The 26,959-nt window shown below is 43.5% G+C and overlaps 1 protein-coding gene and 1 long non-coding RNA gene across 3 annotated transcripts in view; one reads left to right on the top strand and one right to left on the bottom strand.

Annotated features, from left to right (window-relative positions):
* Window positions 1-26,959, top strand: part of LOC149432866 (F-actin-monooxygenase mical2-like) — a 252,130-nt gene that overhangs the window by 158,749 nt on the left and 66,422 nt on the right. The gene's annotated exons all lie outside the window — the stretch shown is intronic.
* Window positions 93-25,433, bottom strand: LOC149432867 (uncharacterized). The gene is made up of 3 exons (XR_016308960.1): window positions 25,312-25,433; window positions 10,516-10,619; window positions 93-1,757 (listed from the first exon to the last, which is right to left on the bottom strand). It is a non-coding gene; the product is annotated as an uncharacterized LOC149432867 (long non-coding RNA).

The raw sequence follows: 26,959 nt of genomic DNA, 5'->3' as shown, positions 1-26,959 counted from the left end.
TTTTTACTTTTTTTCCTGGTACCATGGGTTGGTTTATGTTTTTCTTGTATTTTTTTGGCAACTCTTCTGTCAAGCAAGGAGACATAAAACTCTGTAGTAAATTAATGTGCTTTTACTAAACAAGAATGTAGCATATACAAGTTACTTACAGTTGTAGGAAAAACAATACAAGGACATACAGATTGTCGTAAACATGTATACACGTACGCATGGTAATTAGCCTTTCCTAGCATAAGAACATTGCCAATAGTATGTATGCAGTAAGTAGACTAAAAATCACTTAGCTTCTGTTACAGCTGGTCTACAATCCCCTTCTTGAACAGGACTTCTGACAAATTGTTTAATTTTTTTTTTTATTTTATTTTTTTACTTTTTTTCCTTTTATTTTTCCTGGTACCATGGATTGGTTGGTTTATGTTTTGCTTGTATTTTTTGGCAACTCTGCCGTCAAGCAAGGAGACGAAAAACTGTAGTATATTAATGTGCTTTTACTAAACAAGAATGTAGCATATACAAGTTACTTACAGTTGTAGGAAAAACAATACAAGGACATACAGATTGTTTCAAACATGTACACACGGTAATTAGCCTTTCCTAGCATAAGAACATTGCCAATAGTATGTATGCAGTAAGTAGACTAAAAATCACTTGGCTTCTGTTATAGCTGGTCCACAATCCCCTTCTTGAACAGGACTTCTGACAAATTGTTTAATTTTTCTTTTCTTTTTTTACTTTTTTTTTTCCTGGTACCATGGGTTGGTTAATGTTTATCTTGTATTTTTTTTTAGCAACTCTTCCGTCAAGCAAGGAGACGAAAAACTAGTATATTAATGTGCTTTTACTAAACAAGAATGTAGCATATACAAGTTACTTACAGTTGTAGGTAAAACAATACAAGGACATACAGATTGTCGCAAACATGTATACACGTACACATGGTACTTAGCCTTTCCTAGCATAAGAACATTGCCAATAGTATGTATGCAGTAAGTAGACTAAAAATCACTTGGCTTCTGTTGTAGCTGGTCCACAATCCCCTTCTTGAACAGGACTTCTGACAAATTGTTTATCGGCTTTATCTTCCTACTAGTGTTACAAACTGACTGGAGGGTGCACGCCCTTTAATGTAGGTTGGACTCATAAAGCAATAATAAACATTATAAAGATATGTGTGTTAGGTCGTATGCTTCTTAAAAGGTTTCTTTGTTTCTATTTTTTTTTCTATTTTTTCACCAAGCTTTTTTTTTCCTAGAGGCATCTCTGAAAATTGTTGAATTTTTCTTTTTTTTTTACTTTTTTTCCTGGTACCATGGGTTGGTTTACGTTTTTCTTGTATTTTTTTGGCAACTCTGCCGTCAAGCAAGGAGACAAAAAACTCTGTAGTATATTAATGTGCTTTTCCTAAACAAGAATGTAGCATATACAAGTTACTTACAGTTGTAGGAAAAACAATACAAGGACATACAGATTGTCGTAAACATGTATACACGTACGCATGGTAATTAGCCTTTCCTAGCATAAGAACATTGCCAATAGTATGTATGCAGTAAGTAGACTAAAAATCACTTGTCTTCTGTTATAGCTGGTCCACAATTCCCTTCTTGAACAGGACTTCTGACAAATTGTTTAATTTTTCTTTTTTTTTAAACTTTTTTTCCTGGTACCATGAGTTGGTTTATGTTTTTCTTGTATTTTTTTGGCAACTCTTCCATCAAGCAAGGAGACATAAAACTCTGTAGTATATTAATGTGCTTTTCCTAAACAAGAATGTAGCATATACAAGTTACTTACAGTTGTAGGAAAAACAATACAAGGACATACAGATTGTCATAAACATTTATACACGTGCAAATGGTACTTAGCCTTTCCTAGCATAAGAACATTGCCAATAGTATGTATGCAGTAAGGGTAGACTAAAATCACTTGGCTTCTGTTATAGCTGGTCCACAATCCCCTTCTTGAACAGGACTTCTGGCATTAAATGTTCAAAGTAAAGCAGTATGTTGATTTGCTTCTCTTGTACTGTAGACAGTCATCCCCAGGTCAAGTCTCCCTTCCAGTTTGTGCTGCTGGTTTCTCATTTTGCAAGTTTGTTAGCCATTCTCACACGGGCGAAACCCTTTCTACTTCTATCACTTTACATTAGTTTCTTTGAGGGGAACATTTCCTTGTGGCTTCACAGCCGGGTGCCCACTGCGCATTCGTGAGGAGCGCTGAGCTTCATGAATGGTCCTGTAGTCTTCTGGGACCTGTCACGTGTCCCAAAAGACTACAGGAAGGGAGGACACCTTCCGTTTCTAATCACCTAGGCGATCGGACCGGAAATGGGAGCGGGTACCTGTCAAATTCAGTTACCCACTCCCAAAAGGTGCCAACCCTTAATGGGGAGCGGGGGAGCAGTCCTTAATGCGGATCTTCCCCTTTTGGGTGGCGCTCCGCTTTAAATATTATTGGGCAAACTTATAAAGCAGTGAGAACGACATTCAGCAAACATTCAATGTAAGGGAATCTTCCTGGTGCGTGTGTTGTAAATTACAGTGAATGTTTGGTGAAGTCACTGCTTTATAAATATGCATCTATGATTTGTAGGATGGCACCGTCTACTTCTATGTGTGAAACAGCCAAGAAATTCCAGGACAACGCACTCAAAAAGGCGATGGGAACTTTTAGCCCTGGTTCAAACCGCCGCGATTTCAGGTGCGATTTGGGAATTTAAATCGTACCTGAAATTGGATCTAATGAATGTGAATGTGAGCGTCTTAACATTTGCCATTTGCTGCGGCGCGATTTCTAAAGAAGTTCTTATATGACTTGTTCTGCAGTTTGTTGCAATTTCACATACATAGACTACAATAGAAATCGCACTGCAAAACACATTGGAAAATGCAATAAATTGTTGGGAAATCTTCAGAAAAATGTGAAATCGCAAACAAAACACGCGATTTTAAATCACATCCAGTATGAACCAAGCCTTAGACTTCTGTGTGTAGTCAGGTGAAGGAAAACTTCAAACAAGCTCAAAAGCTCTGTCTAGGCAGCTCCCTCACAGCAAGGCTTCTCTTGATGGGTACCCAAGAGTAGCTCAAACCATAGAAAACCAGAAAGGAGCACCAGGCCATAACCAGTTAAATGTCCACAATAGGGAATGGAGACATCCAATCAGCTGACGCGTTTCGAGGAATTGCCTCTTTCTCGGAGCCTCTGGCTCTGAGGAAGAAGCAAGTCCTTGAAATGCATCAGCCTATTGGATGTCTCCACTCCCTGTTGTGGACAGTCACGTAGCGCGGTGTTGACCAAGCTGTTCTTTTATGACGTGCCTTTGACTTTACTGTTGTTTGTGAGTACAACACCAACATTTTTTATGGTAATGTACTAGGCCGGTGCTCCCTCTGTTTGTTCTTTCTTCATTCAGTATATTTGGATTTCCCCCAGTCTTTTGAGGGCAGCAAGGTGTATTCCAAGACATTCATGATGTGGTTCTAGCCTACGTTGACTCCATCCCAGGGGTGGACTTACCATTCGAGCACTCGGGCACTCGAGCACCCGGGGTCAGTAGGTGGCCACATGAAATGCCCCTGCTACCTTTTTTATAGGCTTTTTTGGGTGTGCTTTGAGTGTGGGCAAGGACACAGGGGCCCTATGAGTTGCAGCCCGCCCCTGCTCCATCCCCAAGCGCAGGAGCATTTGTATTTGCTGGTTCTTTATAACCAGTTAAATGGCTCAAGATAACTTTTAGTTGTTGGTAAAAAAGAAAAAATCATATAAAAACAGCCAAAGCATTTTGAGGGGCAACTCCACTCCTCTTTAAAAGGGGGTCAACACAGGATAAAACTTGGATGGGCTCAGAGGGACCAACGACTTTACAGATTTATATTAGAGTCTGTATTGAACGCTCATCATGGAGCAACAACTTTTCCAATTTATATCCTGTGTTGAACCGTGATGAATGGGGAGCAGTGTTGCCCCTGAAACAGGTTTAATGTTTGTTTTTTTACTTCTTTACCAACAAATAAAAATATCATGGACTCTTTTATTTGGCTTTGATTTGGAGCTCTTGTCTGTATTTCTGCAGTCAATAAAACTGTTGGTTAAAAAAAATATAAAAACAACCAACGTGTTTCAGGGACGACACTATTTCCCTTTCATCAGGGCTCAACACAGGATAAAACTTGGACAAGTTGTTGCTCCAATTGGAGAGTTCAATACTGGTTCTAATATAAATCTGTGACATCACTGTTACCTCGGATTCCTTTTAAGTTTTATCTGTGTTGAACCCTGATCAGGGGTATATTTATCACAAGGCAAACAAGGCATTTGCCTAGGGTGGCATTTTTCAGGGGGGCAGCGGCATTTTTCAAGGGGGGTAGCGCTGCCCCCTGGAAGAAGGGATGGAAGAAAGGACACGTAGTATGGGGACCAGGTGGGATCCGAGAGAGGCTGCGGACTGCTTGATGGTGTATGAAGAGCCCGACTTTTGTTCCTGGGGATGTTCAGAGCTGTGAAGGTGGGTGTCCTCTCTCTTGCCAGGGGGCGGGTGGGGTGTCCAGTGTATTGGTGGTAGTGGAAGGCTCTCTCAGGTGGGGGTGGCTGAGGTGTTGCTGGTCAATGTCAGGCTCTTTTTGTGGGGGAGGGGGGTGTTAGTGTCAGGGTTTCTCCATGGGGGAGCCGACTTTTGTGTCACCTAGAGCAGCACGAAATTGAAATACACCACTGACCCTGATAAAGGGGGAGTGGTGTTTTGCTTTGCGTCTGTTAACGTCGCTTTGCAGTAAAGCAAGGAAGCATAAAAATATAAACCTCTGTAGTGCATTAATGTGTTTTACTAAAGCAAAAAGCTGCACATACAACTGTAGGAAAAAAAATGTACTGCATGCAAAGGGGTTGATTTACTAAAGGCAAATACACTGTGCACTTTGCAGCTCCAGAGCTTAGTAAATGAGGTAAAACTTCACTTTGCAAAGAATACCCAATCACGTACAAGAAAAAAAGTGGATGATAGAAATCTGTAGAGCTCCCCTTCATTTCAGAGCTTCCCCTCAGATCTAGAGCAACTCCAAGTGAAGTGTACTTTGCAGTGTACAGAGTTCTTTTGTCTTGAGGACATGGTTGCCCAAAGTTCTCTTTCCCTCCCCCCTTCTTTCTGCCTATTAATTTCCTGTACCATCACTTCCTGTCCTGAGCTCACGAACCAGTCCAACAAGTTCATTTGCAAATGAATAAGGGAGGCCTAGGTTCCGAAAACAACACACATAACTAAAGTATAACAATTCACATAAATTTGCTATAAAAAAATCACCAAAGTAGCCATAGCAACACACCCCGAATTGCATTGGCTGTTTTTATATAACTTCTTTACCAACAAATAAAAATATCTTGGACTCTTTTATTTGCTTTTTGTCCGATGCTCCGTACTGTGTTTACAAAGAATATTCAAATACGTGCAAGAAAAATACAAAACAATATTGTTGCTTGCACATAAGTGGATGATAGAAATCTGTAGAGCTTCGTTTCATTTTAGAGCTTCCCTTTAGATCTAGAGCATCTCCAAGTGAAGTGGACTTTCATTGCACAGACTATTTGCCTTTAGTGAATCAACCCCAAAGTATCACAAAATATGCATCCAATATACACATGCCCAAATGATATATCCTTTGCATCAATTGAGCATTAGACAATGTACTGTATGCAAGAAGTATAAACTAAAAGTTACTTAACTTGGGTTACAGATTTGTGTCATCCCCGTGTAACATTCCCATTTCCAGTCTTTATGATGGAGTCATGTTCCAGGATCTCTTTCAGACAGCTTTTTGCTTCTCCGAGATTCTGCAAACAACTATCCTAGTGCTTCTTTGTCTTGAGGACATGGTTGTCCAAAGTTCTTTTTCCCTCTCCCCTACTTTCTGCCTATTAATTTCCTGTACCATCACTTCCTGTCCTAAGCTCACGAACCAGTCCAACAAGTTCATTTGCATACGAGTGGGGGAGGCCTAGGTTCCAAAAACAACACGGGCAACTAAAATATAACAATTCACATAATTTGCTATAAAAATCACCAAAATAGCCATAACAACACACCCTGAATTGCATTGGCTGTTTTTATATAACTTCGTTACCAACAAATAAAAAGATCTTGGACTCTTTTATTTGCTTTTTTTCTGGTGCTCCGTACTGTGTTTCTATAGTCAATGAAATGTCCTTGAGAAAAAAAAAAAAATCAGCCATGTTCTCTTTTCAGGTTATAATGATGTCATTACAATTTAATAGTTTAATTAATACTTTGCAATTTGTAAAAATTAAAATTGAAGTATTGACTGGTGTTATTTAACCGGGAAATAGGTGTAACCCATTCTTTAGTCTTCGTACACTTTTGATTAGTTCATGAATTTTTTGGGCATGGATTACGTCATACATTTTTGATAAAGTTTTGCTTTGAAATGAAAAAAGGATTTTAAAAATGGTGCAAGAGCCGGTTATGAATTGCTTGCTAATAAATCTGTGTGTGGAAAATGGAGCCTGACCAACTTGGAGTTAAACGCAATTTGGCTTTGCTTGAGAACATGAAAATGTATGAAGACTGCACATGCTGGGATCCTGTCCTCTGAGCACACCGGGGGGGTAGAAATAACACCGTGTGATGTTTCAACTCTCCAAGCTAATATTTATTTATTATCCTCAAAACACTATGGGGTGTGAGACCTATGTACCCGAGCGTGTTGTGTAACAACGCCTACCCAGCTGTCTCTCTCCATGTCTGTTTGTACTCCAGGCTTCTCTTCCTAATAATGTGATATCTTCAGATCTTGTGTCCTCATCATCTGAAGAGACAACCATCTTCTCTGCTGGCATTAAAAAAAATCATGACAAGATAAACAAGAGCTTAAGTTCTCGGGAGCAGCCAGTTTTGTGTGTTTTTGCTGATGGATCAAAAAGATGGTAGTGGGTGAGCAAAAGCCTGCTAGATCTTTGGTGGAAGTACAATCGGTCAACATGTAATATAGACTAATGAACTTTACATGGTCTAGTGACCTACTCAATTTATTAGTCACTGAGTTATCAGCTTTATGGCGGGTGGTCCTAGAGCACCCGCTGGTGAGCCGCTGGTGAACTTGGCCTTATTCCCACAGTTAAGACTCATACATAGCATTTTCTCCACTCTTTCCGCAGCTCAAATAAACAGTCTAGGGATGTCTTTTTTTTTTTGGGAACATAGAACTTGGATGGGGTGAGGGAGCATTGCATACTCCAGAACCAAAGAACTAAAGAAGGACTCTTCTTTAGCTTGCTGAGCTACACAAAATTGTCCCACCAAATCTATTACTGGCAGGAGATTAGAACTTTTTTCCTAGTGGACCTGTCACTAATTTCTACCACTGGGATCAATTACTCACACAGCCGCGGGATCGTTGGTTGCCTCCTTCTGATATTCACAAGGCCCTCTCCAATGAGAGAGACATCAACTCACACCACCATAGGACAGCTGGACACTTCTCCAGCGTCCTCCTGGTATTCTCAAGTGGGCTTCTCTAGACACAAAAAACTCCTGAACTAAGCTTTTGCCAATAGGCCCCGCAGATGAAGCCTGATCTGGGACCTCAATGTCTTCTAGGTTGAACCTTCGGAAATCCTGCCCCAGGCACAGAGCCCCTACGTGGGGTCTCCTCCGTAAATCAAAGACGAATTCTCCTGCACTCTAGGACTCAGACAGGTGGTGAATAGATGGAACCAGGCCTGGAGATATCGTCCACCAATGCATAAAGGGCTGTGCGGCTCCAAAACAAGACTGGGGAAGCCCGATCGATACTGCAGAATGAAATGAAAACGAGATCCGCACCAACCTTGCGCATTACCTCAGTAACCAAAATTTATTAATTGTAAAAAATATACTCACAAACAGCGAATGAAATCAGGCATGTAAGTCCTCACAGGGACTTGAAGATAGCGTGAGTCCCATCAAGGGAATGGGTGTTCAGTATATCTGATTCGTTTCGAAGTCCCTTCTTCATCAGAGCTAACTGAACTGGGAGTGCTCTCTCCTATATATACTCCTGGTTGGTGCGCTTCTCGTTTTCATTTCATTCTGCATGGGGTCTCCTCCAGCAGGACTGGAGCCAGGAACTCTGCTGCTCTGCCTTAGGCCACAGTCTATTTATTCATAATCCCACCTTCTTCTGGGCACACCTCCCCAGAGATTGACTGGAGACCGATAACAATTCAAGCTGCTTACTCGGTTCTTCCTCCCACTATAATTCTAGAGTCCTCTAGAAGACAAGGGGAAGTAATCAGAGCAGCAGCCTGTGAGACACTGAGCAGACCTAAACAATCAATCCCATCTCTTCTGATTACAGAGGAGCCTATTTAATTTACCTAACAGCTCACACCAGGGACAGATCTAGCCTATCTAACTTGGGGGTGCAGTGAAAAAAGTCAGGGGGCATAATGTCAATAGTGTGACAGGGATGCATGGAACTAGTATTCCCTGTTCACGGAGTCATAACCTGGAGGTAATGCCTGACAGGTAGTGCAGGAGTGAACTGGGAATGCTAGTATGACTTAGGATGTCATTAGGTTAGGGTGATTAAACAGAACCTGTGCCCCTTATATCAGGTGTCCCTAACAGAGTTCCTCCTTATATCAGGAGTTCTCAGAGTTCCTCCTTACATCAGGGATCCTATAAGAGTCCTTCCTTACATCAGATGTCCCCATCACAGTGTTTCTTACAAAAAATGTCCACATCAGTGCCCCCTTACATCACTTGCCTCATCAGAGCGCCCCCTTATATCAATTGCCTCATCAGAGTGCCCCCTTATATCAATTGCCTCATCAGAGTGCCCCCTTATATCAGTTGGCGCCTTCAGAGTGCTCCATTTGCATCAACTATCCCCATTAGATCTCATAGATTCGTGGATGCACTCTCAGAGGTCTGGGGGGTGGGAGCACAACTAAAATCTGGGGGGGGGGCATAGCCCACATCAGCACCCCCATAGATGAGGGCCTAGCTCACACTACTCTAGTAGGGTGCTACAGAGGAATTTGCCTTTAGGGAAAATTTCTTCTCAACTCCTGATTCGGTGACAGCTGAAACGTTTTGGATTTCATGTGAAAATGGTCACCAGGACAAATACAGAGGGTGAATCCCACTCATCACTCTACAATATCCAAAATTACTAATTTCTTTAGATATACAGTCAGTGGTGTATTTAGGTTTTGTGCTGTAGGCAAAACAAAAATCATCTTCCCCCATGGACATCGACCAACACAACCCCCCCCTTCCCCCACCCATTGAGAGAGCTTGACACTGACCAACAACACCCCTGCCCCCCACCCAGGAGGACTTTCCACTATCCCCCTTCCTGGTGATAGAGAGACACTCATCTTCACAGCTCCAAACGTTCCCGGGAACGAGAGTCAACCTCTACATACACCATCAAGCAGCCTGTCTCGGATCCCATCTGGTTCCCATGGTGCGTGTCCTTTCTTTCATCCCTTTTTCTGAGGGGAGGTGCTGCCCCTCTGAAAAATACTGCCCTAAGCAAGTGCCTTGTTTGCCTTGTGGTAAATACGCCCCTGTATACAGTAGGTACACTTTAAACTCCACTTCTTGAACACTCATGCTGCTTAAAATACATCCTTTCCATACTGTCACACACCTGTATGTGGAGCCCGAGATGACGAGGATGACTTTTTGCACAGTTCCCGTCTGAGCACCCCTGGAAGTTGAGACAGGGCCTGCAGCAGTAACGGAAAGGCGCAAGCACCAAGGTGCAGACACTGTAGGCTAGAACTTGAGAGTTCTGGTATCAGATGAGCAGGGGTATAGCTGATAGTACACCGTGGATATGCTAAGTTCAGTTGGGTTGGGTTGGGTCATAAGCGTGGTCTAGCAACAGCTGAGTGAGAAGGCACCAAATCATGGTCGGGATCAGAGTCAGGAGCAAGCAGAAGTCGGCAACATGCAGGTAGGAAGGTAAAAGGAGAAGAGCAGAATCATGGTCAATTGACCAGGTCAAGGTTGGTAACAGAGACAGGCAGCAAACAAAGACAGACAAGGGTAATCCAAAAGCAGGTAAGGTGGAAGATGGGCCAACAACAAGATCAGTATGAGTATCAGGAGCAACCACTGAAAGACCCTTTAGCAATGACCTAGTACAGAGCTCAGGTCAAAACAGCCCGTTTGGTGCCAGTAGACATGCCTGCAGACCTGGAAAGCGGCCATGCTTGATATCATACAGGTCCTGTACTTGGACTTCTACGCCTACAAAGATGTGCATGCTCATGTGCGTTAGCCTGACGGCTGGCACGATGTTCCTGACACATGAACTGAATAATGTAAAAGAGATCTGAAGAACATTCTTGGGTAAACACACTTGTTGGCTGTTATATTGGGTGCACCTGCTGGTAAATGCCCAGAACCAAACAGCAAGCCCCGTAGCAGCAATTCAATACATCATTTTTGCTGACATAGTGAAGAGCTTAGCTGATGTTTGCCCAAATATTACAATCGGAAAGATATACAACCTAAGCCACTTTTACTGTGGAACGAGTGTTGGCAGGCAAGGTGGATGCAACATCTTAAACCACATTGACCTCCTGGCAGTTTCATCTTCCACAGTCTCTGGAATCTAGACAGAAAACATGAAAAACAAAAAAAAACATCAGCAATTGATGAATCTATGGTCAAAATACATTTCTTTATAGGAATAGTCTATTGAAAATGGCCAAACGTGGTTAAGATGACAACAGAGTCCACAACTGCTCCATTAGTAACCACTCTCCACAGCAGTGCCACCTCTGAACCCACAACACATTGAGCCTTTGAAGAGGACAAACTAATACACAAGACTACAACTTAGAAGAAGACCATAACGAGTTCCCCTTTGTCAGCTAAAAACAAGAAAAGGAGGGCTACAGTGGGCACTCCATCACCAAAATTGGACAGCTGTGGAGTGGAAGAATGTTGCCTGCTCTGATTCAATGGATCCATTTTGCCTTGTGTGAATGGACCTTGACCACTTCAATACTGGGCACTTTTGCCCCTTCCTGCCCAGGCCATTTTTCAGGTTTCAGCGCTCTCACACTTTGAATGACAATTGCGCGGTCATACAACACTGTACCCAAACCAAAATGTTATCATTTTCTTCACACAACTAGAGCTTTCTTTTGGTGGTATTTAATCACCGCCGGGGTTTTTATTTTTTGCTAAATTAACAAAAAAATTACCAAACATTTTGGAAAAAAAAACACGTTTTTCTTTGTATCTGTTATAAAACTTTGCAAATAAATAATTGTTCTTCATAAATTTAGGCCGAGATGTATTCTGCTACATGTCTTTGGTGAAAATAACCCAAATTAGGATGTATTATTTAGTTTGTAGGAAAGTTATAGAGTTCACAAACTATGGGAAATATATGAATATTGATCAATCCTGAAGTACTGACGGCCAATTTAATTTCTTGAGGTCCAAAAATGTCAGAACAGTACAGATATCCCCCAAATGTCAGGACAGTACAGATATCCCCCAAATGTCAGGATAGTACAGATATCCCCCAAATGTCAGAACAGTACAGATATCCCCCAAATGTCAGAACAGTACAGATAGCCCCCAAATGTCAGAACGGTACAGATATCCCCCAAATGTCAGAACGGTACAGATAGCCCCCAAATGTCAGGACGGTACAGATAGCCCCCAAATGTCAGGACGGTACAGATAGCCCCCAAATGTCAGGACGGTACAGATAGCCCCCAAATGTCAGGACGGTACAGATATCCCCCAAATGTCAGAACAGTACAGATATCCCCCAAATGTCAGAACAGTACAGATAGCCCCCAAATGTCAGGACGGTACAGATAGCCCCCAAATGTCAGGACGGTACAGATATCCCCCAAATGTCAGAACGGTACAGATATCCCCCAAATGTCAGAACGGTACAGATATCCCCCAAATGTCAGAACGGTACAGATATCCCCCAAATGTCAGGATGGTACAGATATCCCCCAAATGTCAGAACAGTAGAGATATCCCCCAAATGTCAGGACGGTACAGATATCCCCCAAATGTCAGGACAGTACAGATATCCCCCAAATGTCAGGACAGATATCCCCCAAATGTCAGGACAGGACAGATATCCCCCAAATGTCAGAACAGTACAGATATCCCCCAAATGTCAGAACAGTACAGATATCCCCCAAATGACCACTTTTTGCAAAGTAGACAGTCCGACGTATTTCATAAGAGGCATGCGGAGGTTTTTGAAGTTGTAATTTTTTGTCATAATTTTTGGGAAAATGAAAAAATGTAAAACATTTTCACTATTTTTTTTTTTACATACTGTCACCAGTGCAGTACAGCATCGTCATATAACTGGCATGGCGGTGATCAGGGACACTGACTGGCGACAGTATGAAAAAAAATTATAATTTTTTTTAAATTTTTCTTTTTTTTTTTATTAGTTTTAATTTTTTATTACATTTTTTTTTCTTTTTTTAAGATTTTTTTTCATATTTCACTATGACCAAAGTAGTACAATGTTACCATAGTAACATTGTACTACTTTGGGGAAGTGATCAGTATTTTTTTTTTTTACACAATTTGCTTATAGCAAAGAATTACTTTGCTATAAGCAAGCATTTACCTGAATGACATCGATTCATTCAGGGTTTTTTTTTTTTGTGCTTAGCTGTGATTTGGCCATGGCTAATCACATGTCACAGCTGGGCTGTGATTGGCCCAGCTTGAGCATGTGATCACTGTGACCATTCACAGCTAGACACACTTGTATACAATGGATGGCATGAAAGGAAGCCATCCATTGTATACAACTGTCATGTGACCTGCTGTGATTGGTCACCGCAGGTCACATGGTACCGGCAATGGGGCCGGTACACAGATCTGTCATTGGCCGTGCCCGAGGTACACGGCCGGTGACAGATCGCGCGGCTCTGCGGACAGGCAAACTGCGCATGCCCGAAAGGACACCATATGGCGTCCACCCGGAGGGGTGAGGTTTTTTGCAGGCCGCCATCTGGCCATAGGCCGGGCGGGAACCTTTTAAGTAGCGTAATGTTTTCTTGGCACACATTTGGCTCAGTATTCGGAGATGGTAGTCCAAATAGTCCAAATTCAATCTTTGTAAACTATCCCGAAGCAGGCCAGTGCTCTTCGGAGGATTTGGAGACTGCCATCCTCAGGGTTACATGAGGAATCAGAAATTAAACATACATTATTCCTAGTCAGGATGAAAGCTGACTGGTGCTGCATGAAATAGTTGTAACCTGTAACAGTAACCAGAAACCGGCGTTCAAATCTCTCTTGCTGCACTCAAAATGGAATCCTGCACTTGCTGAGGTTCCATTTAGTCCCATATATAAGGATCCTTCCCATGCATTGTGCTTTCATCTATTGCTCTGAGGAAGGGACTCCCGAAACGCGTTAGAGCTTTACCCGAAGACTCATGCTGTCCACGACTGACATCCTTTGACTTCTTGTCTCTGTTTTTATGACCTTTTTGGCTTCTGAGTATCTTTTTGTGTATTTTTATAATAAATTTCATATCATCACGGTAATGCAGGAGGAGAGTGCGCCCTGTTTTGTTCTTTTTTGTATACACGGCTGCTGTTAGAACCCATGGAGGCCCATACAGCCAATCTGAAAGCTCCCCCCCCCCCCCAAATAAACACAGTGTACTATACTAGTTATGAATGAACACAGTGGGTGATTGGTATGAAGCACTCAATATGTTCATTCAGGAAAGGAAGGGGCTGGTAAATGTGACATATTTGCCGGACCCTTCCCCCACTCACCATCCTGAAGGATGCTTTTGTGTGCTTATAGCTGCCAGTGGAAAGGAGAAGAGGAAGGCTGGCAGAACTGCAGGGGTAGGGGGTAGACCAGGGGCAGACTGACAACTTGTGGGGCCCCCAGGCAATAGGGGATCATGGGGCCCCTGTGTCCTTACCCAAACTCAAAAAAGCCTATGAAAAAGGTACCAGGGGCATCTCATGGGGCCCCCTACTGACCCCAGGCCCTTGGGCAGTGCCCGAGTTTCCAAATGGTCAGTCCACCCCTGGGGTAGACTGAGTGCCATGGGCAGCAGTGGGAAACATATAGGGAGGGTAATGGGTGCTGTGGGGGGGGGGGGGCGGTTACTGGAACCGATCCCCTGTATGGCTCTCTCTGTAGCAGCTGAAAGCCAGCGGGAGGGAGTGGAGAAGAAGCCGTCTTTCAGCTGCTGCAGAGAGGGAGCACCTACATTACATAGTAAAAGTGTATTTAAACCCCAACAATGAACTTGTTTGCTCAACTTAGGTCTGTTAACCCTTTGAGGACCATAAGATTACGGAACGCCAAAAGAATCAATTTTTTGTTTTTAAAGTTCGTACACTTCAGTTGCTGTAACTAAGCCATTTCTTGAAATAATTGGCAAAAAGCTAGATCCATTTGTTGATAAGAACTAATATTTTGACTCAAACCAAAAAAAAAAGTATTTTAAGTTCTTAATCAGATGATACAGGCAATTAAAAACATGGGACAAATACGTCCCTTGGTCCTCAAAGAGTTAGATATACAATTACAATGTTTTATTTGTTCACTGGGTGCAAAAAGTACTTGTTGATCCTGCCAGGAATCCTGTGATCTGATAACTTCCTGTGCTCTCTCCCTGTGTTATCTCAGGGACTCTAGCCGGCCCTCCCAGTTCTACCCAACCCCTTATCTCCAAAAGCATCCCATTGATTTCAGTGGGCTACATATGAGATGACTACAAGCAAAACATTCTTTGTTAATGAGATGAGACGAGGGGGAGGTATTCTGTGGCTCAGCCAAAGCAAACTGGGCCGGGACGGACACCATTTTTTGAGACGAAAATAGAAATTCAAGTGCCACGCCGCTGCTAAAAGGTCTAGATACACTTTATTCTAATAAGAGTCAGGGGGACAATCCAAAAGGTATGCAACATGTTTTGGGGCTCCAAGGAAAAAAAAAACCACAAGGACATCTATATATTAATTCTGATATCAATACAATGCCCCCTCCTCTGGGTCATATTTAAAGTGGTTGTAAAAGCTGAAGGTTTTTTTTGCCTCTTGGCAGATCAGGAAGGATTTTTTTTCCCCTGCAGGAGCAAATTGGATCGTGCTTTGCTGGGTTTTTTTGCCTTCCTCTGGATCAACTGTGGGTTATAGGATTATAACTTTTTTCTTTGTTTGAACTAGATGGACTTTTGTCTTTGTTCAGCCAGACTAATTATAATTAACTATATATATGTAACTATACATTCTATGCATGAAGGTAAAAAAAAAACTTCAGTGTGCAGTACCTCCTCCCCCAGCCCTCCTTTTACTTACCTGAGCCCAATCTCAATCCAGTGATGTGCATGAGAGTGGTGGCTCTCCGGGCTCTCTTCCTCCTCATTGGCTGGGACACAGCAGTGGGAGCCATTGGCTGTCAATCACAGCCAGTGAGGAGTGAACCGGGTACAGGCTGAGCTGTCTTATGGACACACAGAGCCGGCTTGGAAGGGAGTAGGAATGAGTGCCCCCATAGCATGTGGCTTGCTATGGGGGCATTTGGGCAGCACAGTGGCTAAATGGTTAGCACTTACGCCTGGCAGTACTAGGGGTTGTTGTTTCGAATCTCAACCATGGCACCCCCTGCCTGGAGTTTGCATGTTCTCCCTGTGCCTGCGTGGGTTTCCTCCGGGTACTCTGCCTTCCTCCCACATTCCAAAGACATGCTGGTAGGTTAATTGGCTCCTGTCTACATTGTCCCTAGTATGTGTATGTATTACACATTATGTGAGTTAGGGACCTTAGATTGTACGCCCCTTGAGGGTCAGGGACTGATGTGAATGTACAATATATATATAAATTGATGGCGCTATATAAGTACCTGAAATAAATAAATTCAGCAGGGGGGGCGGAGCCAGGACTGCTGTCAGGGGACCTGAGAAGAGAAGGATCAAGGCTGCTCTGTGCAAAACCATTACACAGAGCAGGTGAGTCTAACATGTTTATTATTATTAAAAAAAAATAACCTTTACAAAACCGAATAGCTAATAGTAATGAATGTACAAAAATAAATGTCAGGTAACACTGAATAGATGATCAATATATAAAAACTTCAGACAAATGTGAGCACATGAATGTTAAACCATACCATTATTAGTTCATCAATTAGGCAAAAAAACTATATTATTAAAATAATAATATTATTATTATTATTATTATTAATATTATTATTATAATGTGTATGTATGTATATATATATATATATATATATATATATATTATATATTTATATAGCATCAACATATCAAACATGCAGCGCTAGCAAAAACTATAAATGCATAAAAAACATCAAACATAAGACTTTTGAAAGTTCTGTGCTTTAAATGCAGGAATGAAATGCCGTATATAATAATAATAAATAGAATAAAATAAAATAAAAGACGCTCGATGGCGCAATGGATACTGATAAGTGCAAAAGTCCCAATCAGCCTTGAAAAGTGCACATAGTAGCAGCAAAAATACTATATAAAATAAACGACGCTCAATTTTTTTTGAGCGCTTTACAATAGAAGGGAGACAGTGCAATTACAATACATTTCAGTACAGAAGGAATATGAGGATCCTACTCATAATAATAATAATTTCTTTAAATTTCAGTCCAGCAAAGGCCCTGTGTTGTCAGTCCACAACAGGCATTTGTGCATATTGCTAGGGCAGCACAGTGGCTAAATGGTTAGCACTTCCGCCTGGCAGTACTCGGGTCGTTGGTTCAAATCTCAACCATGGCACCACCTGCCTGGAGTTTACATGTTCTCCCTGTGCCTGCGTGGGTTTCCTTCGGGTACTCTGGTTTCCTCCCACATTCCAAAGACATGCTGGTAGGTGACTTGGCTCCTGTCTAAATTGGCCCTAGTATGTGTATGTATGAATGTGAGTTAGGGACCTTAGATTGTACACCCCTTGAGGGTTAGGGACCTTAGATTGTACACCCCTTGAGGGTTAGGGACCTTAGATTGTACACCCCTTGAGGGTTAGGGACCTTAGATTGTACGCCCCTTGAGGGTTAGGGACCTTAGATTGTACGCCCCTTGAGGGTGAGGGACCTTAGATTGTACACCCCTTGAGGGTTAGGGACTTTAGATTGTACACCCCTTGAGGGTTAGGGACTGATGTGAATGTACAATATATATGTAAAGCGCTATGTACATTGACAGCGCTATATAAATACCTAATAAAAAAATTAATTCCAGGGTCTTTATCCTGGGAAAATGTGTATCTATTGCATATTTTGTTTTAAGTTTGCTCAGAGATACATTGTATCAATAATAAAAATACAATTCAAATGATAGGACAAAACAAAACACACAAATTGGATACGTGTTGCTGGTGTGTCAATGCAAAATGTGTAAACACAAAATATACAGAAGACCAATAGAAACCAATGGAAGGTAAAAATAAAAAAGGAAGACCAGACCTGCACAGATTGCTCCATACCAGTGTCATCTCTGTGTTCTGCTTTGCTCTTTCTCGCTTTCGCTCTTGCCTCGTCTCTTCAGTCTGTCCGCTGTCCTCGTGTACAGTAGTCCTGCCTGTGTCACAGTGACCCGTGTGCATTTCATGGTAGGTACAGAATCCGGTGTATATTATTTTTGAAGGTGGGTATTTCTACCACAGAGCCGAGTTAATGAGAAAACCAATTATACGTCCATTAGATTATTAGGGACCTGGAGGGAGGTTTAGGTGGAAAGCCTCCACCAGGCAGGTGAAGGTTCAGTGCTGGAATTTTCACTCAGGAATAGGAGCAGATTTTATGGAGAGGTTCTGTCGGTTGGGGAGGTATCGTGAAACATTGATGAGATTTTATTGCTCAATGTCCTCTACAAAACAAGCTTAGAATGAGCTGACTTTGTTCAAAATTTGCCAGTTAAGTTAAAGCTCTATATAGGTGGTTAAATATCTGTTTTTAGAACTTTAACTGCCTGTTGACACATTACTAAGAAGCATCACATTGACTTCAGTGCTACATATGAGATAATCACTTCTAAGCACTTAAATGTCTCAGAAGAAACAAGAAGTAATTGCTAATATAGGCCGAGCCTAAGTGTTCAAACGGGGTCTTATATTGTCCTGCTAATGGTCATATATAAGAACTGACAATGAGGAGGATGAAGAGCACATGGGAGTCTCAGAAGAAGATTTGCTGACACTCGAGGATCTCAGAACAATGAGACACTGACACTTGGGGCGATAAAACAATGACAAACCAACACTTATGGGTCAGTACAGTGACATGATGACACTTGGGGGTCCCAGAACAATGACATACTGACATTTGGGGGTCCCAGAACAATGACAAACTGATACTTGGGGATCCCAGCACAACGACACTTGTAGGTCTCAGAACAATGTCACATTTACACTTGGGGGTCCTAGAACAATAACACACTGACACTTGGGGCGATAAAACAATGACGAACCGACACTTAGGGGGTCAGTACAGTGACATGATGACACTTGGAGGTCACAGAACAATGACACACTGACACTTGGGGGTCCCAGAACAATGACATTTGTAGGTCTCAGAACAATGGCACACTTACACTTGGGGGTCCTAGAACAATAACACACTGACACTTGGGGGTCCCAGAACAATGACACACTGACACTTTGGGATCCCTGAATAATGACACACTAACACTTGGGGGTCCCAGAACAATGACACACTGATACTTGGGGATTCCAGAACAATGACATTTGTAGGTCTCAGAACAATGACACACTGACACTTGGGGACAATTGCATAATAACATTAGGGGGTCTCAGAACAGTGACATACTGACAGTTGGGGCTCCCAGAACAATAATATTTGAAGGGTCTCAGAACAATGACACACTTACACTTGGGGCTCCTAGAACAATGACACACTGACACTTGAGGATCCCTGAATAATGTCATATTGGGGGGGGGGGGGGTCTCAGAACAATGACATACTGACAGTTGGAGCTCCCAGAACAATGACATTTGGAGGGTCTCCGAACAATGACACACTGACACTTGGGGTCCCAGAACAATGACACACTGGCACTTGGGGGTCCCAGAACAATGACATTTGTAGGTCTCAGAACAATGATACACTGACACTTGGGGTCCCTGAACAATGACACACTGACACTTGGGGGTCCCAGAACAATGACACACTGACACTTGGGGATCCCTGAATAATGACACACTGACACTTGGGGTCCCAGAACAATGACACACTGACACTTGGGGGTCCCAGAACAATGACGCACTGACACTTGGGGACAATTGCATGATAACATCAGGGGGTCTCAGAACAATGACATACTGACAGTTGGGGCTCCCAGAACAATAATATTTGAAGGGTCTCAGAACAATGACACACTTACACTTTGGGGTCCTAGAACAATGACACACTGACACTTGGGGATCCCTGAATAATGTCATTTTCGGGGGGGGGGGGGTCTCAGAACAATGACACACTGACCCTTGGGGATTCCAGAACAATGGAACACTGATACTTGGGGATCCCAGAACAATGACATTTGACACCAGGAGGTCTCAGAACCAGGGGCGGACTGACCATTTTGAAACTCGGGCACTGCCCGAGGGTCCGGGGTCAGTAGGGGGCCCCATGAGATGCCCCTGGTACCTTTTTCACAAGGGTCCGGGGTCAGTAGGGGGCCCCATGAGATGCCCCTGGTACCTTTTTCATAGGCTATTTTGAGTTTGGGCAAGGACACAGGGGTCCCAGGATCCCCTATTGCCCGGGGGCCCCATGAGTTGTTAGTCCGCCCGTGCTCAGAACAATGACATACTGACAGTTGGAGCTCGCAGAACAATGACATTTGGAGGGTCTCAGAACAATGACACCAATGACACACTGACACTTGGGGATCCCAGAACAATGACATTTGGAGGGTCTCAGAACAATGACACACTGACACTTGGGGATCCCAGAACAATGGCACACTGACACTTGGGGATCCCAGAACAATGGCACACTGGCACTTGGGGATCCCAGAACAATGACATTTGGGGAGAGGATCTCAGAACAATGACATTTGGGGATCCAAGAACAATGACATACTGACAGTTGGAGGTCCAAGAGCAATAAAAGACTGACTATCAATAAAACAATGACAAACTGACACATAGGGGTCTGTGATAATGACATGTTATGTTTTGGAGTCCCAGAGCAATGATTCAATAACACTTGGGGATTCCACAACAATTACATTTGGGGGGGGTCTCAGAATGATGACACACTGACACTTGAGGGCAAGTTGAACACACTTTGGAGCCAGAGAAAGTACACCCCAACTTGTGGTTCCCAAAAAATAGGATATACTGACACTTGGGACCTTGACATTCTTACATTGATACTTGAGGGCCCAAAACAATGCCACACTATCACTTTGGGGCCTAAACAATGACAAACTGACACATAGGGGTCCATGACAATGACACACTAATGTTTTGGGGTCCCACAGCAATGACACACTGACACTTGGGGATCCCAGAACAATGAAGTTTGGGGGAGGGGGTCTCAGAACAATGACACACTGACACTTGAGGGGAGATATACTAAAAGTGGAGCACTCAGAATCTGGTGCAGCTGTACATGGTAGCCAATCAGCTTCTAACTTTCTAACGTCAGCTTGTCCAGTTAAGCTTTGGCAGTGCAACCTGGAAGCTGATTGGTTTCTGCACCAGATTTAGCACTCTCCAGCTTTAGTAAATCACCCCCATGGAGTCCAGGGCAATGAATATAAGGGGTCTCAGAACAATTACACACTGACATTTGAGGGCAAGGAGAAGACAGTTGGGGGCCAGAGAAAGTACACCCCAACTTTTGGCACCCCAAAACAAGGATATACTGACTCTTGGGACCTTGACATTCCTACATTGATGCTTGGGGGCCCAAAACAATGACACACTATCACTATGGGGTCAGAACAATGACACACTAACATTGGGAGCCCAGTCCCCATTGAAAGATTTCCATCTGCATGTCTTGTGGTGACAACCAATGGTGACCAGGACAAACAAGGTGAATCTTCCTACTGGGGACACAATAAAACATTTGACCGAGTTTGCAACACTTAAACACTCCAAATCAATAGGAAAAAATATCTAATGATGCACTTTAAACAAAGCTCCTCACCCATCTCACATATATATTGTAAACCTCCAGCAGCCCAAATTGTTATCATGAATCACAGATGACGGAACTTAATCCTCCACCGCTGACGTCTGTTACAGGCCGAGGTGCTCGGGGTAGGAGTCCGAAATAAGCATTTGACCTTTCTGTTTTATGGAGTCGTAATCATACAAGGTGACTTTATCTTCTCTATGAAGCAGATCTGATACACTGTTTCCTAATGACACAGCAATGGAGGCTCAGGGCAGCCAAAGACTGATGTTTGAGAGATGACATATGACAGTCACTAGGGACAGGGGCACGCCATGCAGATCAGTGAGAAGGGGTACAAAATGGGAAAAGTTGCTGAAAAGGAATCCACATCCTCTAGTATTTATGTATGAAGGCAATGGACTTAATGCAGACCTGTGCTTTACCCATTTAAGTATAGTTGGTACCTCCATTGCTTTCATGTGCTCCCCTATTGCTCTGTGCACCTACTGGAGCCTTGCAAAAATGGTGGGTCTCAGCTAAGACTGGACCAAAGACCCTAATGCACCCTTGTGAGAGAGCTAAGTAGTTGGCACGCTGACACTTGAAGGTCCAAGAACAATGACACACTGACACTTGGAGGTCCAAGAACAAGGACACGCTGACACTTGGAGGTCCAAGAACAAGGACACCCTGACACTTGAGGGTCCAAAAACATGGAAACTTGAGGGTCCTAGAACAATGACACACTGACACTTGGAAGTTCAAGAACAGTGACACACCGACACTTTGAGGTCCAAGAACAATGACACATGGATACTTGGAGGCCCAAGAACAATGACACACTGACACTTGGAGGTCCAAGAACAATGACACACCAAGACTTGCAGGTTCAAGAACAATAACACACTAATATTTGAGGGTCCAAGGGTTCAAGAACAATGACACACTGAGACTTGGGAGTCCTAGAACAATGACACACTGATATTGCAGATCCAAGAACAATGACACACTGAGACTTGAGTCCTAGAACAATGACACACTGATATTGCAGATCCAAGAACAATGACACACTGAGACTTGAGTCCTAGAACAATGACACACTGATATTGCGGGTCCAAGAGCAATAACACACTGAGACTTGAGAGTCCTAGAACAATGACACAATGACATTTGGAAGTCCAAGAACAATGACACTGAGACTTGAGAGTCCTAGAACAATGGCACAATGGCATTTGGAGGGCCAGAAAAATGGAACACCTTCAAAGTGCAGGGCATTCTACACCTTTTGTTTTGATGCACCTGGAATGTATTTTCCTGATTAACAGTCATTTCAATGACTTACCAAACAGCAATGAAAATGGTAAAGGAAAGATGGCAATGAATAAACCCTAAGAACATAGGATCCAATTTAGAGCAATATTACCGGACCCCTGTATTTCATATTGTTATTTCTTGATCCTTCGTGGTGTCTCTCCAGTAAATAGACACCATAAGTGACCAGCTTATTCATAGCTTGAAACAACCTGGTTGTCCTCCTGCACTGACAACACAATGCTAGGGCCAGACTCTTTTGGTAAATTCCAAGGTTAGTGTTGAAAATTGTGCCTTCTTCAACCTTATTCACTCCCTTTATGTATTTGAAGGTTTCAGTCATGTCCATCCTTATCTTATTTCCTCCAGATTGAAAACATTATGTTCCTGTAGTCCCTCCTGATATATTTTGTCCCTCAGACCTTTCACCATTTTTGTTGCCCGTCTCTGGACTTGTTCTATCATATGTATGTATGTATCATATGTTCTATCATAATGTAATTTAGAGCTCCAGATCTGGACACTGTGTTCTAAATGAGGTTTAACTAAAGATCTATATAGAGGAATCAGGACCTCCTTCCTCCTGACAATGACCCCTCTAGTGATATAAAGATCTATATAGAGGGATCAGGACCTCCTTCCTCCTGATGGTGACCCCTCTAGTGATATAAAGATCTATATAGAGGAATCAGGACCTCCTTCCTCCTGACGATGACCCCTCTAGTGATATAAAGATCTATATAGAGGAATCAGGACCTCCTTCCTCCTGACGATGACCCCTCTAGTGATATAGAGATCTATATAGAGGAATCAGGACCTCCTTCCTCCTGCTGGTGACCCCTCTAGTGATATAAAGATCTATATAGGGGAATCAGGACCTCCTTCCTCCCACTGGTGACCCCTCTAGTGATGTAAAGATCTATATAGAGCACTCAGGACCTCCTTCCTCCTGCCGGTGACCCCTCTAGTGATATAAAGATCTATATAGAGGAATCAGGACCTCCTTCCTCCTGCCGGTAACTGCTCTACTGATATAAAGATCTACATAGAGGAATCGGGACCTCCTTCCGGTGACCCCTCTACTGATATAAAGATTTATAGAGAGGAATCAGGACCTCCTTCCGGTGACACCTCTAGTGATATAAAGATCTATATAGAGGAATAAGAACCTCCTTCATCCTGCTGGTGATCCCTCTGGTGATTAGTAGCCACTGCTACCCGAAGAAAAAAAAAAACCCGCCTGCTTGTGACATCATCACACGCTGTGATTGGTCAAAGCCTGTCAGGGCGCACTGCATTGTGGGGTGCAGCGGGCAAAGTCAGCGAACACACAAATGGCCCATGTTCGAGTCAAAATTATGTTCGACTCAAACATGCAGCCCATCCCTACTAGTGATATAAAGATCTATATAGAGGAAACAGGACCTCCATCCTCCTGCTGGTGACCCCACTAGTGATATAAAGATCTATATAGAGGAATCAGGACCTCCTTCCTCCTGCTGGTGACCCCTCTAGAGATATAAAGATCTATATAGAGGAATCAGGACCTCCTTCTTCCTGCTGGTGACCCCACTAGTGATATAAAGATCTATATAGAGGAATCAGGACCTCCTTCTTCCTGCTGGTGACCCCTCTAGTGATAGAAAGATCTATATAGAGGAATCAGGACCTCCTTCCTCCTGCTGGTGACCCCTCTAGTGATAGAAAGATCTATATAGAGGAATCAGGACCTCCTTCTTCCTGCTGGTGACCCCTCTAGTGATAGAAAGATCTATATAGAGGAATTGGGACCTCCTTCCTCCTGCCGGAGACCCCTCCAGTGATATAAAGATCTATATAGAGGAATCGGGACCTCCTTCCTCCTGCCGGAGACCCCTCCAGTGATATAAAGATCTTTGTGGAGGAACCAGGACCTCCTTCCTCCTGCTAGTGGTCCCTCTAGTGATATAAAGATTTATATAGAGGAATCAGGACTTCCTTCCTCCTGCCGGAGACCCCTCCAGTGATATAAAGATCTTTGTGGAGGAACCAGGACCTCCTTCCTCCTGCTAGTGGTCCCTCTAGTGATATAAAGATTTATATAGAGGAATCAGGACTTCCTTCCTCCTGCTGGTGACCCCCCTAGTGATATAAAGGTCCTATAATCAGGACATTCTTTTCCAGAACATCCGCAGAACACAAGTCAGCACAGGAAACCTAGTTCAACATCTTCAACATTTAGGATAAAAACAGAGGTTTTTGTTACATACATTTGTAAGTACTTGTGCAACCACACTGCCTCGTTCTATATAAATATGAATTAATTGAGCTCCATCCTACTTAAACGTCCAGAAACACAGCCAAAGCCTCAAGGCTCCCGAAAAAGTGTATATCTGCTGCACCAAATCCAAGAAAGCAAAAAATGGCAGTCTAAGGGAAAGTTGGACATGGGCGAGGCATTCTAAGGAACAATACAAAATCCCCATCACACTCTCCAGCAAGTCCACAAAAGAGACTTAACTGTTTTAATTGTAAGGAGTTCTTTTTTGCATATCTTTCCCTCTCGTGCTTTAGGTATATGTATATATATATATATATATATATATATATATATTACTGTGTATGGGCATATACATATATAAAGAGTTTAATTCATCATTTGTGATTAATCATTACCAGTGATTTAAAGCACAAGCACCAGGAAGATTCACCCGCACAGAATATTTGGTGAATGTCAAATTCTCCGCTTTATAGGTGATACTCCTTACATAGTGTTTTAAGGCAAAGTGAACCCATCCCCCCACAGCCCGTCTGTCCACAGTGCACAATGTTCCCGCAGCTCACACATTCGCTGTATTTACCTGGTGTGTCCTGGTCGGTGGATCCCGTGCAGTGCCAAGCTGGCATGTTGGCTGATGGTTCCAAACCACGAATGGAGAAGACCTGCCGGGATACAGTGGGGGCAAACCACAATGGGAACCGGTACAACCTGTTCTTCCTACATGAACTTGAGCCCGATCCATTGTTTATCTTACAACGTGAAGGAAAATAAAACAGAATAAACATACACACCTAGGTATGAGGAAGGATTTGAAGGGAAACAAAAGACATATATACAGTATATATATATATATGTACACTATGTTGCCAAAACTATTGGGCCCACCCTCCAAATCATGTGATTCAGGTGTTCCAATCCCCTCCATGGACACAGGTGTATACAAGCCCCTAGGCATGCAGACGGCTTCTACAAACATTGGTGAAAGAATGGGTCGCTCTCAGGAGCTCAGTGACTCCAAGCGTGGTCCCGTGATAGGTGGCCACCTGGGCAATAAGTCCATCCGTGACATTTCCTGGCTACTAAATATTCCACGCTCAACTGTTAGTGGGATTATAACAAAGTGGAAGCAACTGGGAACAACAGCAACTCAGCCACCAAGTGGTAGGCCACGTCACATGACAGGGCGGGGTCAGCGCATGCTGAAGCGCACAGTGCGCAGAAGTCGCCAACTGTCTGCAGAGTCAATAGCTAAAGACCTCCAAACTTGGTGTGGCCTTCAGATGAGCACAACAACAGTGCGTGGAGAGCTTCATGGAATGGGTTTCCATGGCCGAGCAGCTGCATCCAAGCCTTCCATCACCAAGTGCAATGCAAAGCGTCAGATGGCCTAGTGTAAAGCACGCCGCCACTGGACTCTAGAGCTGTGGAAATGTGTTCTCTGGAGTGATCAATCATGCTTCTCTGTCTGGCAATTTGATGGACGTGTCTGGGTTTGGCGGTTGACAGGAGAACGGTACTTGCCTGACTGCATTGTGCCAAGTGTAAAGTTTGGTGTACGGGGCAGGGGCGGACTGACCATTGGGGAACTTGGGCACTGCCCAAGGGCCTGGGGTCAGTAGGGGGCCCCATGAGATGTCCCTGGTACCTTTCATAGGCTTTTTTGGGTGTGATTTGAGTGTGGGCGAGGACACAGGGGCCACATGATCCCCTATTGCCCGGGGGCCCCATGAGTTTTCAGTCTGCCCCTGGGAGGGGGGATTATGGTGTGGGGTTGTTTTTCAGGGGTTAGACTTGGCCCCCTAATTCCAGTGAAGGGAACTCTTAAGGTGTCAGCATACCAAGGGGATGGCCCCTTCCTGTTCCAACATGACTGCGCACCAGTGCACAAAGCAAGGTCCATAAAGACATGGAGGAGCCAGTTTGGGGTGGAGGAACTTGACTGTCCTGCACAGAGTCCTGACCTCAACCCCATAGAACACCTTTGGGATGAATTAGAGCGGAGACTGCGAGCCAGGCCTCCTCCCCCGACATCAGTGCCTGACCTGACAAATGTGCTTCTGGAAGAATGGTCCAACCTTCCCATAGACACCCTCCTAAACCTTGTGGACGGCCTTCCCAGAAGAGTTGAAGCTGTTATAGCTGCAAAGGGCGGGGCCAAACCAATATTAAACCCTACGGACTAAGACTGGGGGGGGGCTATTAAAGTTCATGTGTGTGGAAAGGCTGGG

The sequence above is a fragment of the Staurois parvus genome, unplaced genomic scaffold (assembly GCF_062004578.1).
Source record: "Staurois parvus isolate SC_StPar_1 unplaced genomic scaffold, SC_StPar_1.0 ptg002073l, whole genome shotgun sequence".
Lineage (NCBI taxonomy): Eukaryota > Metazoa > Chordata > Amphibia > Anura > Ranidae > Staurois > Staurois parvus.
This window is presented reverse-complemented; position numbering and strand designations above follow the sequence as displayed.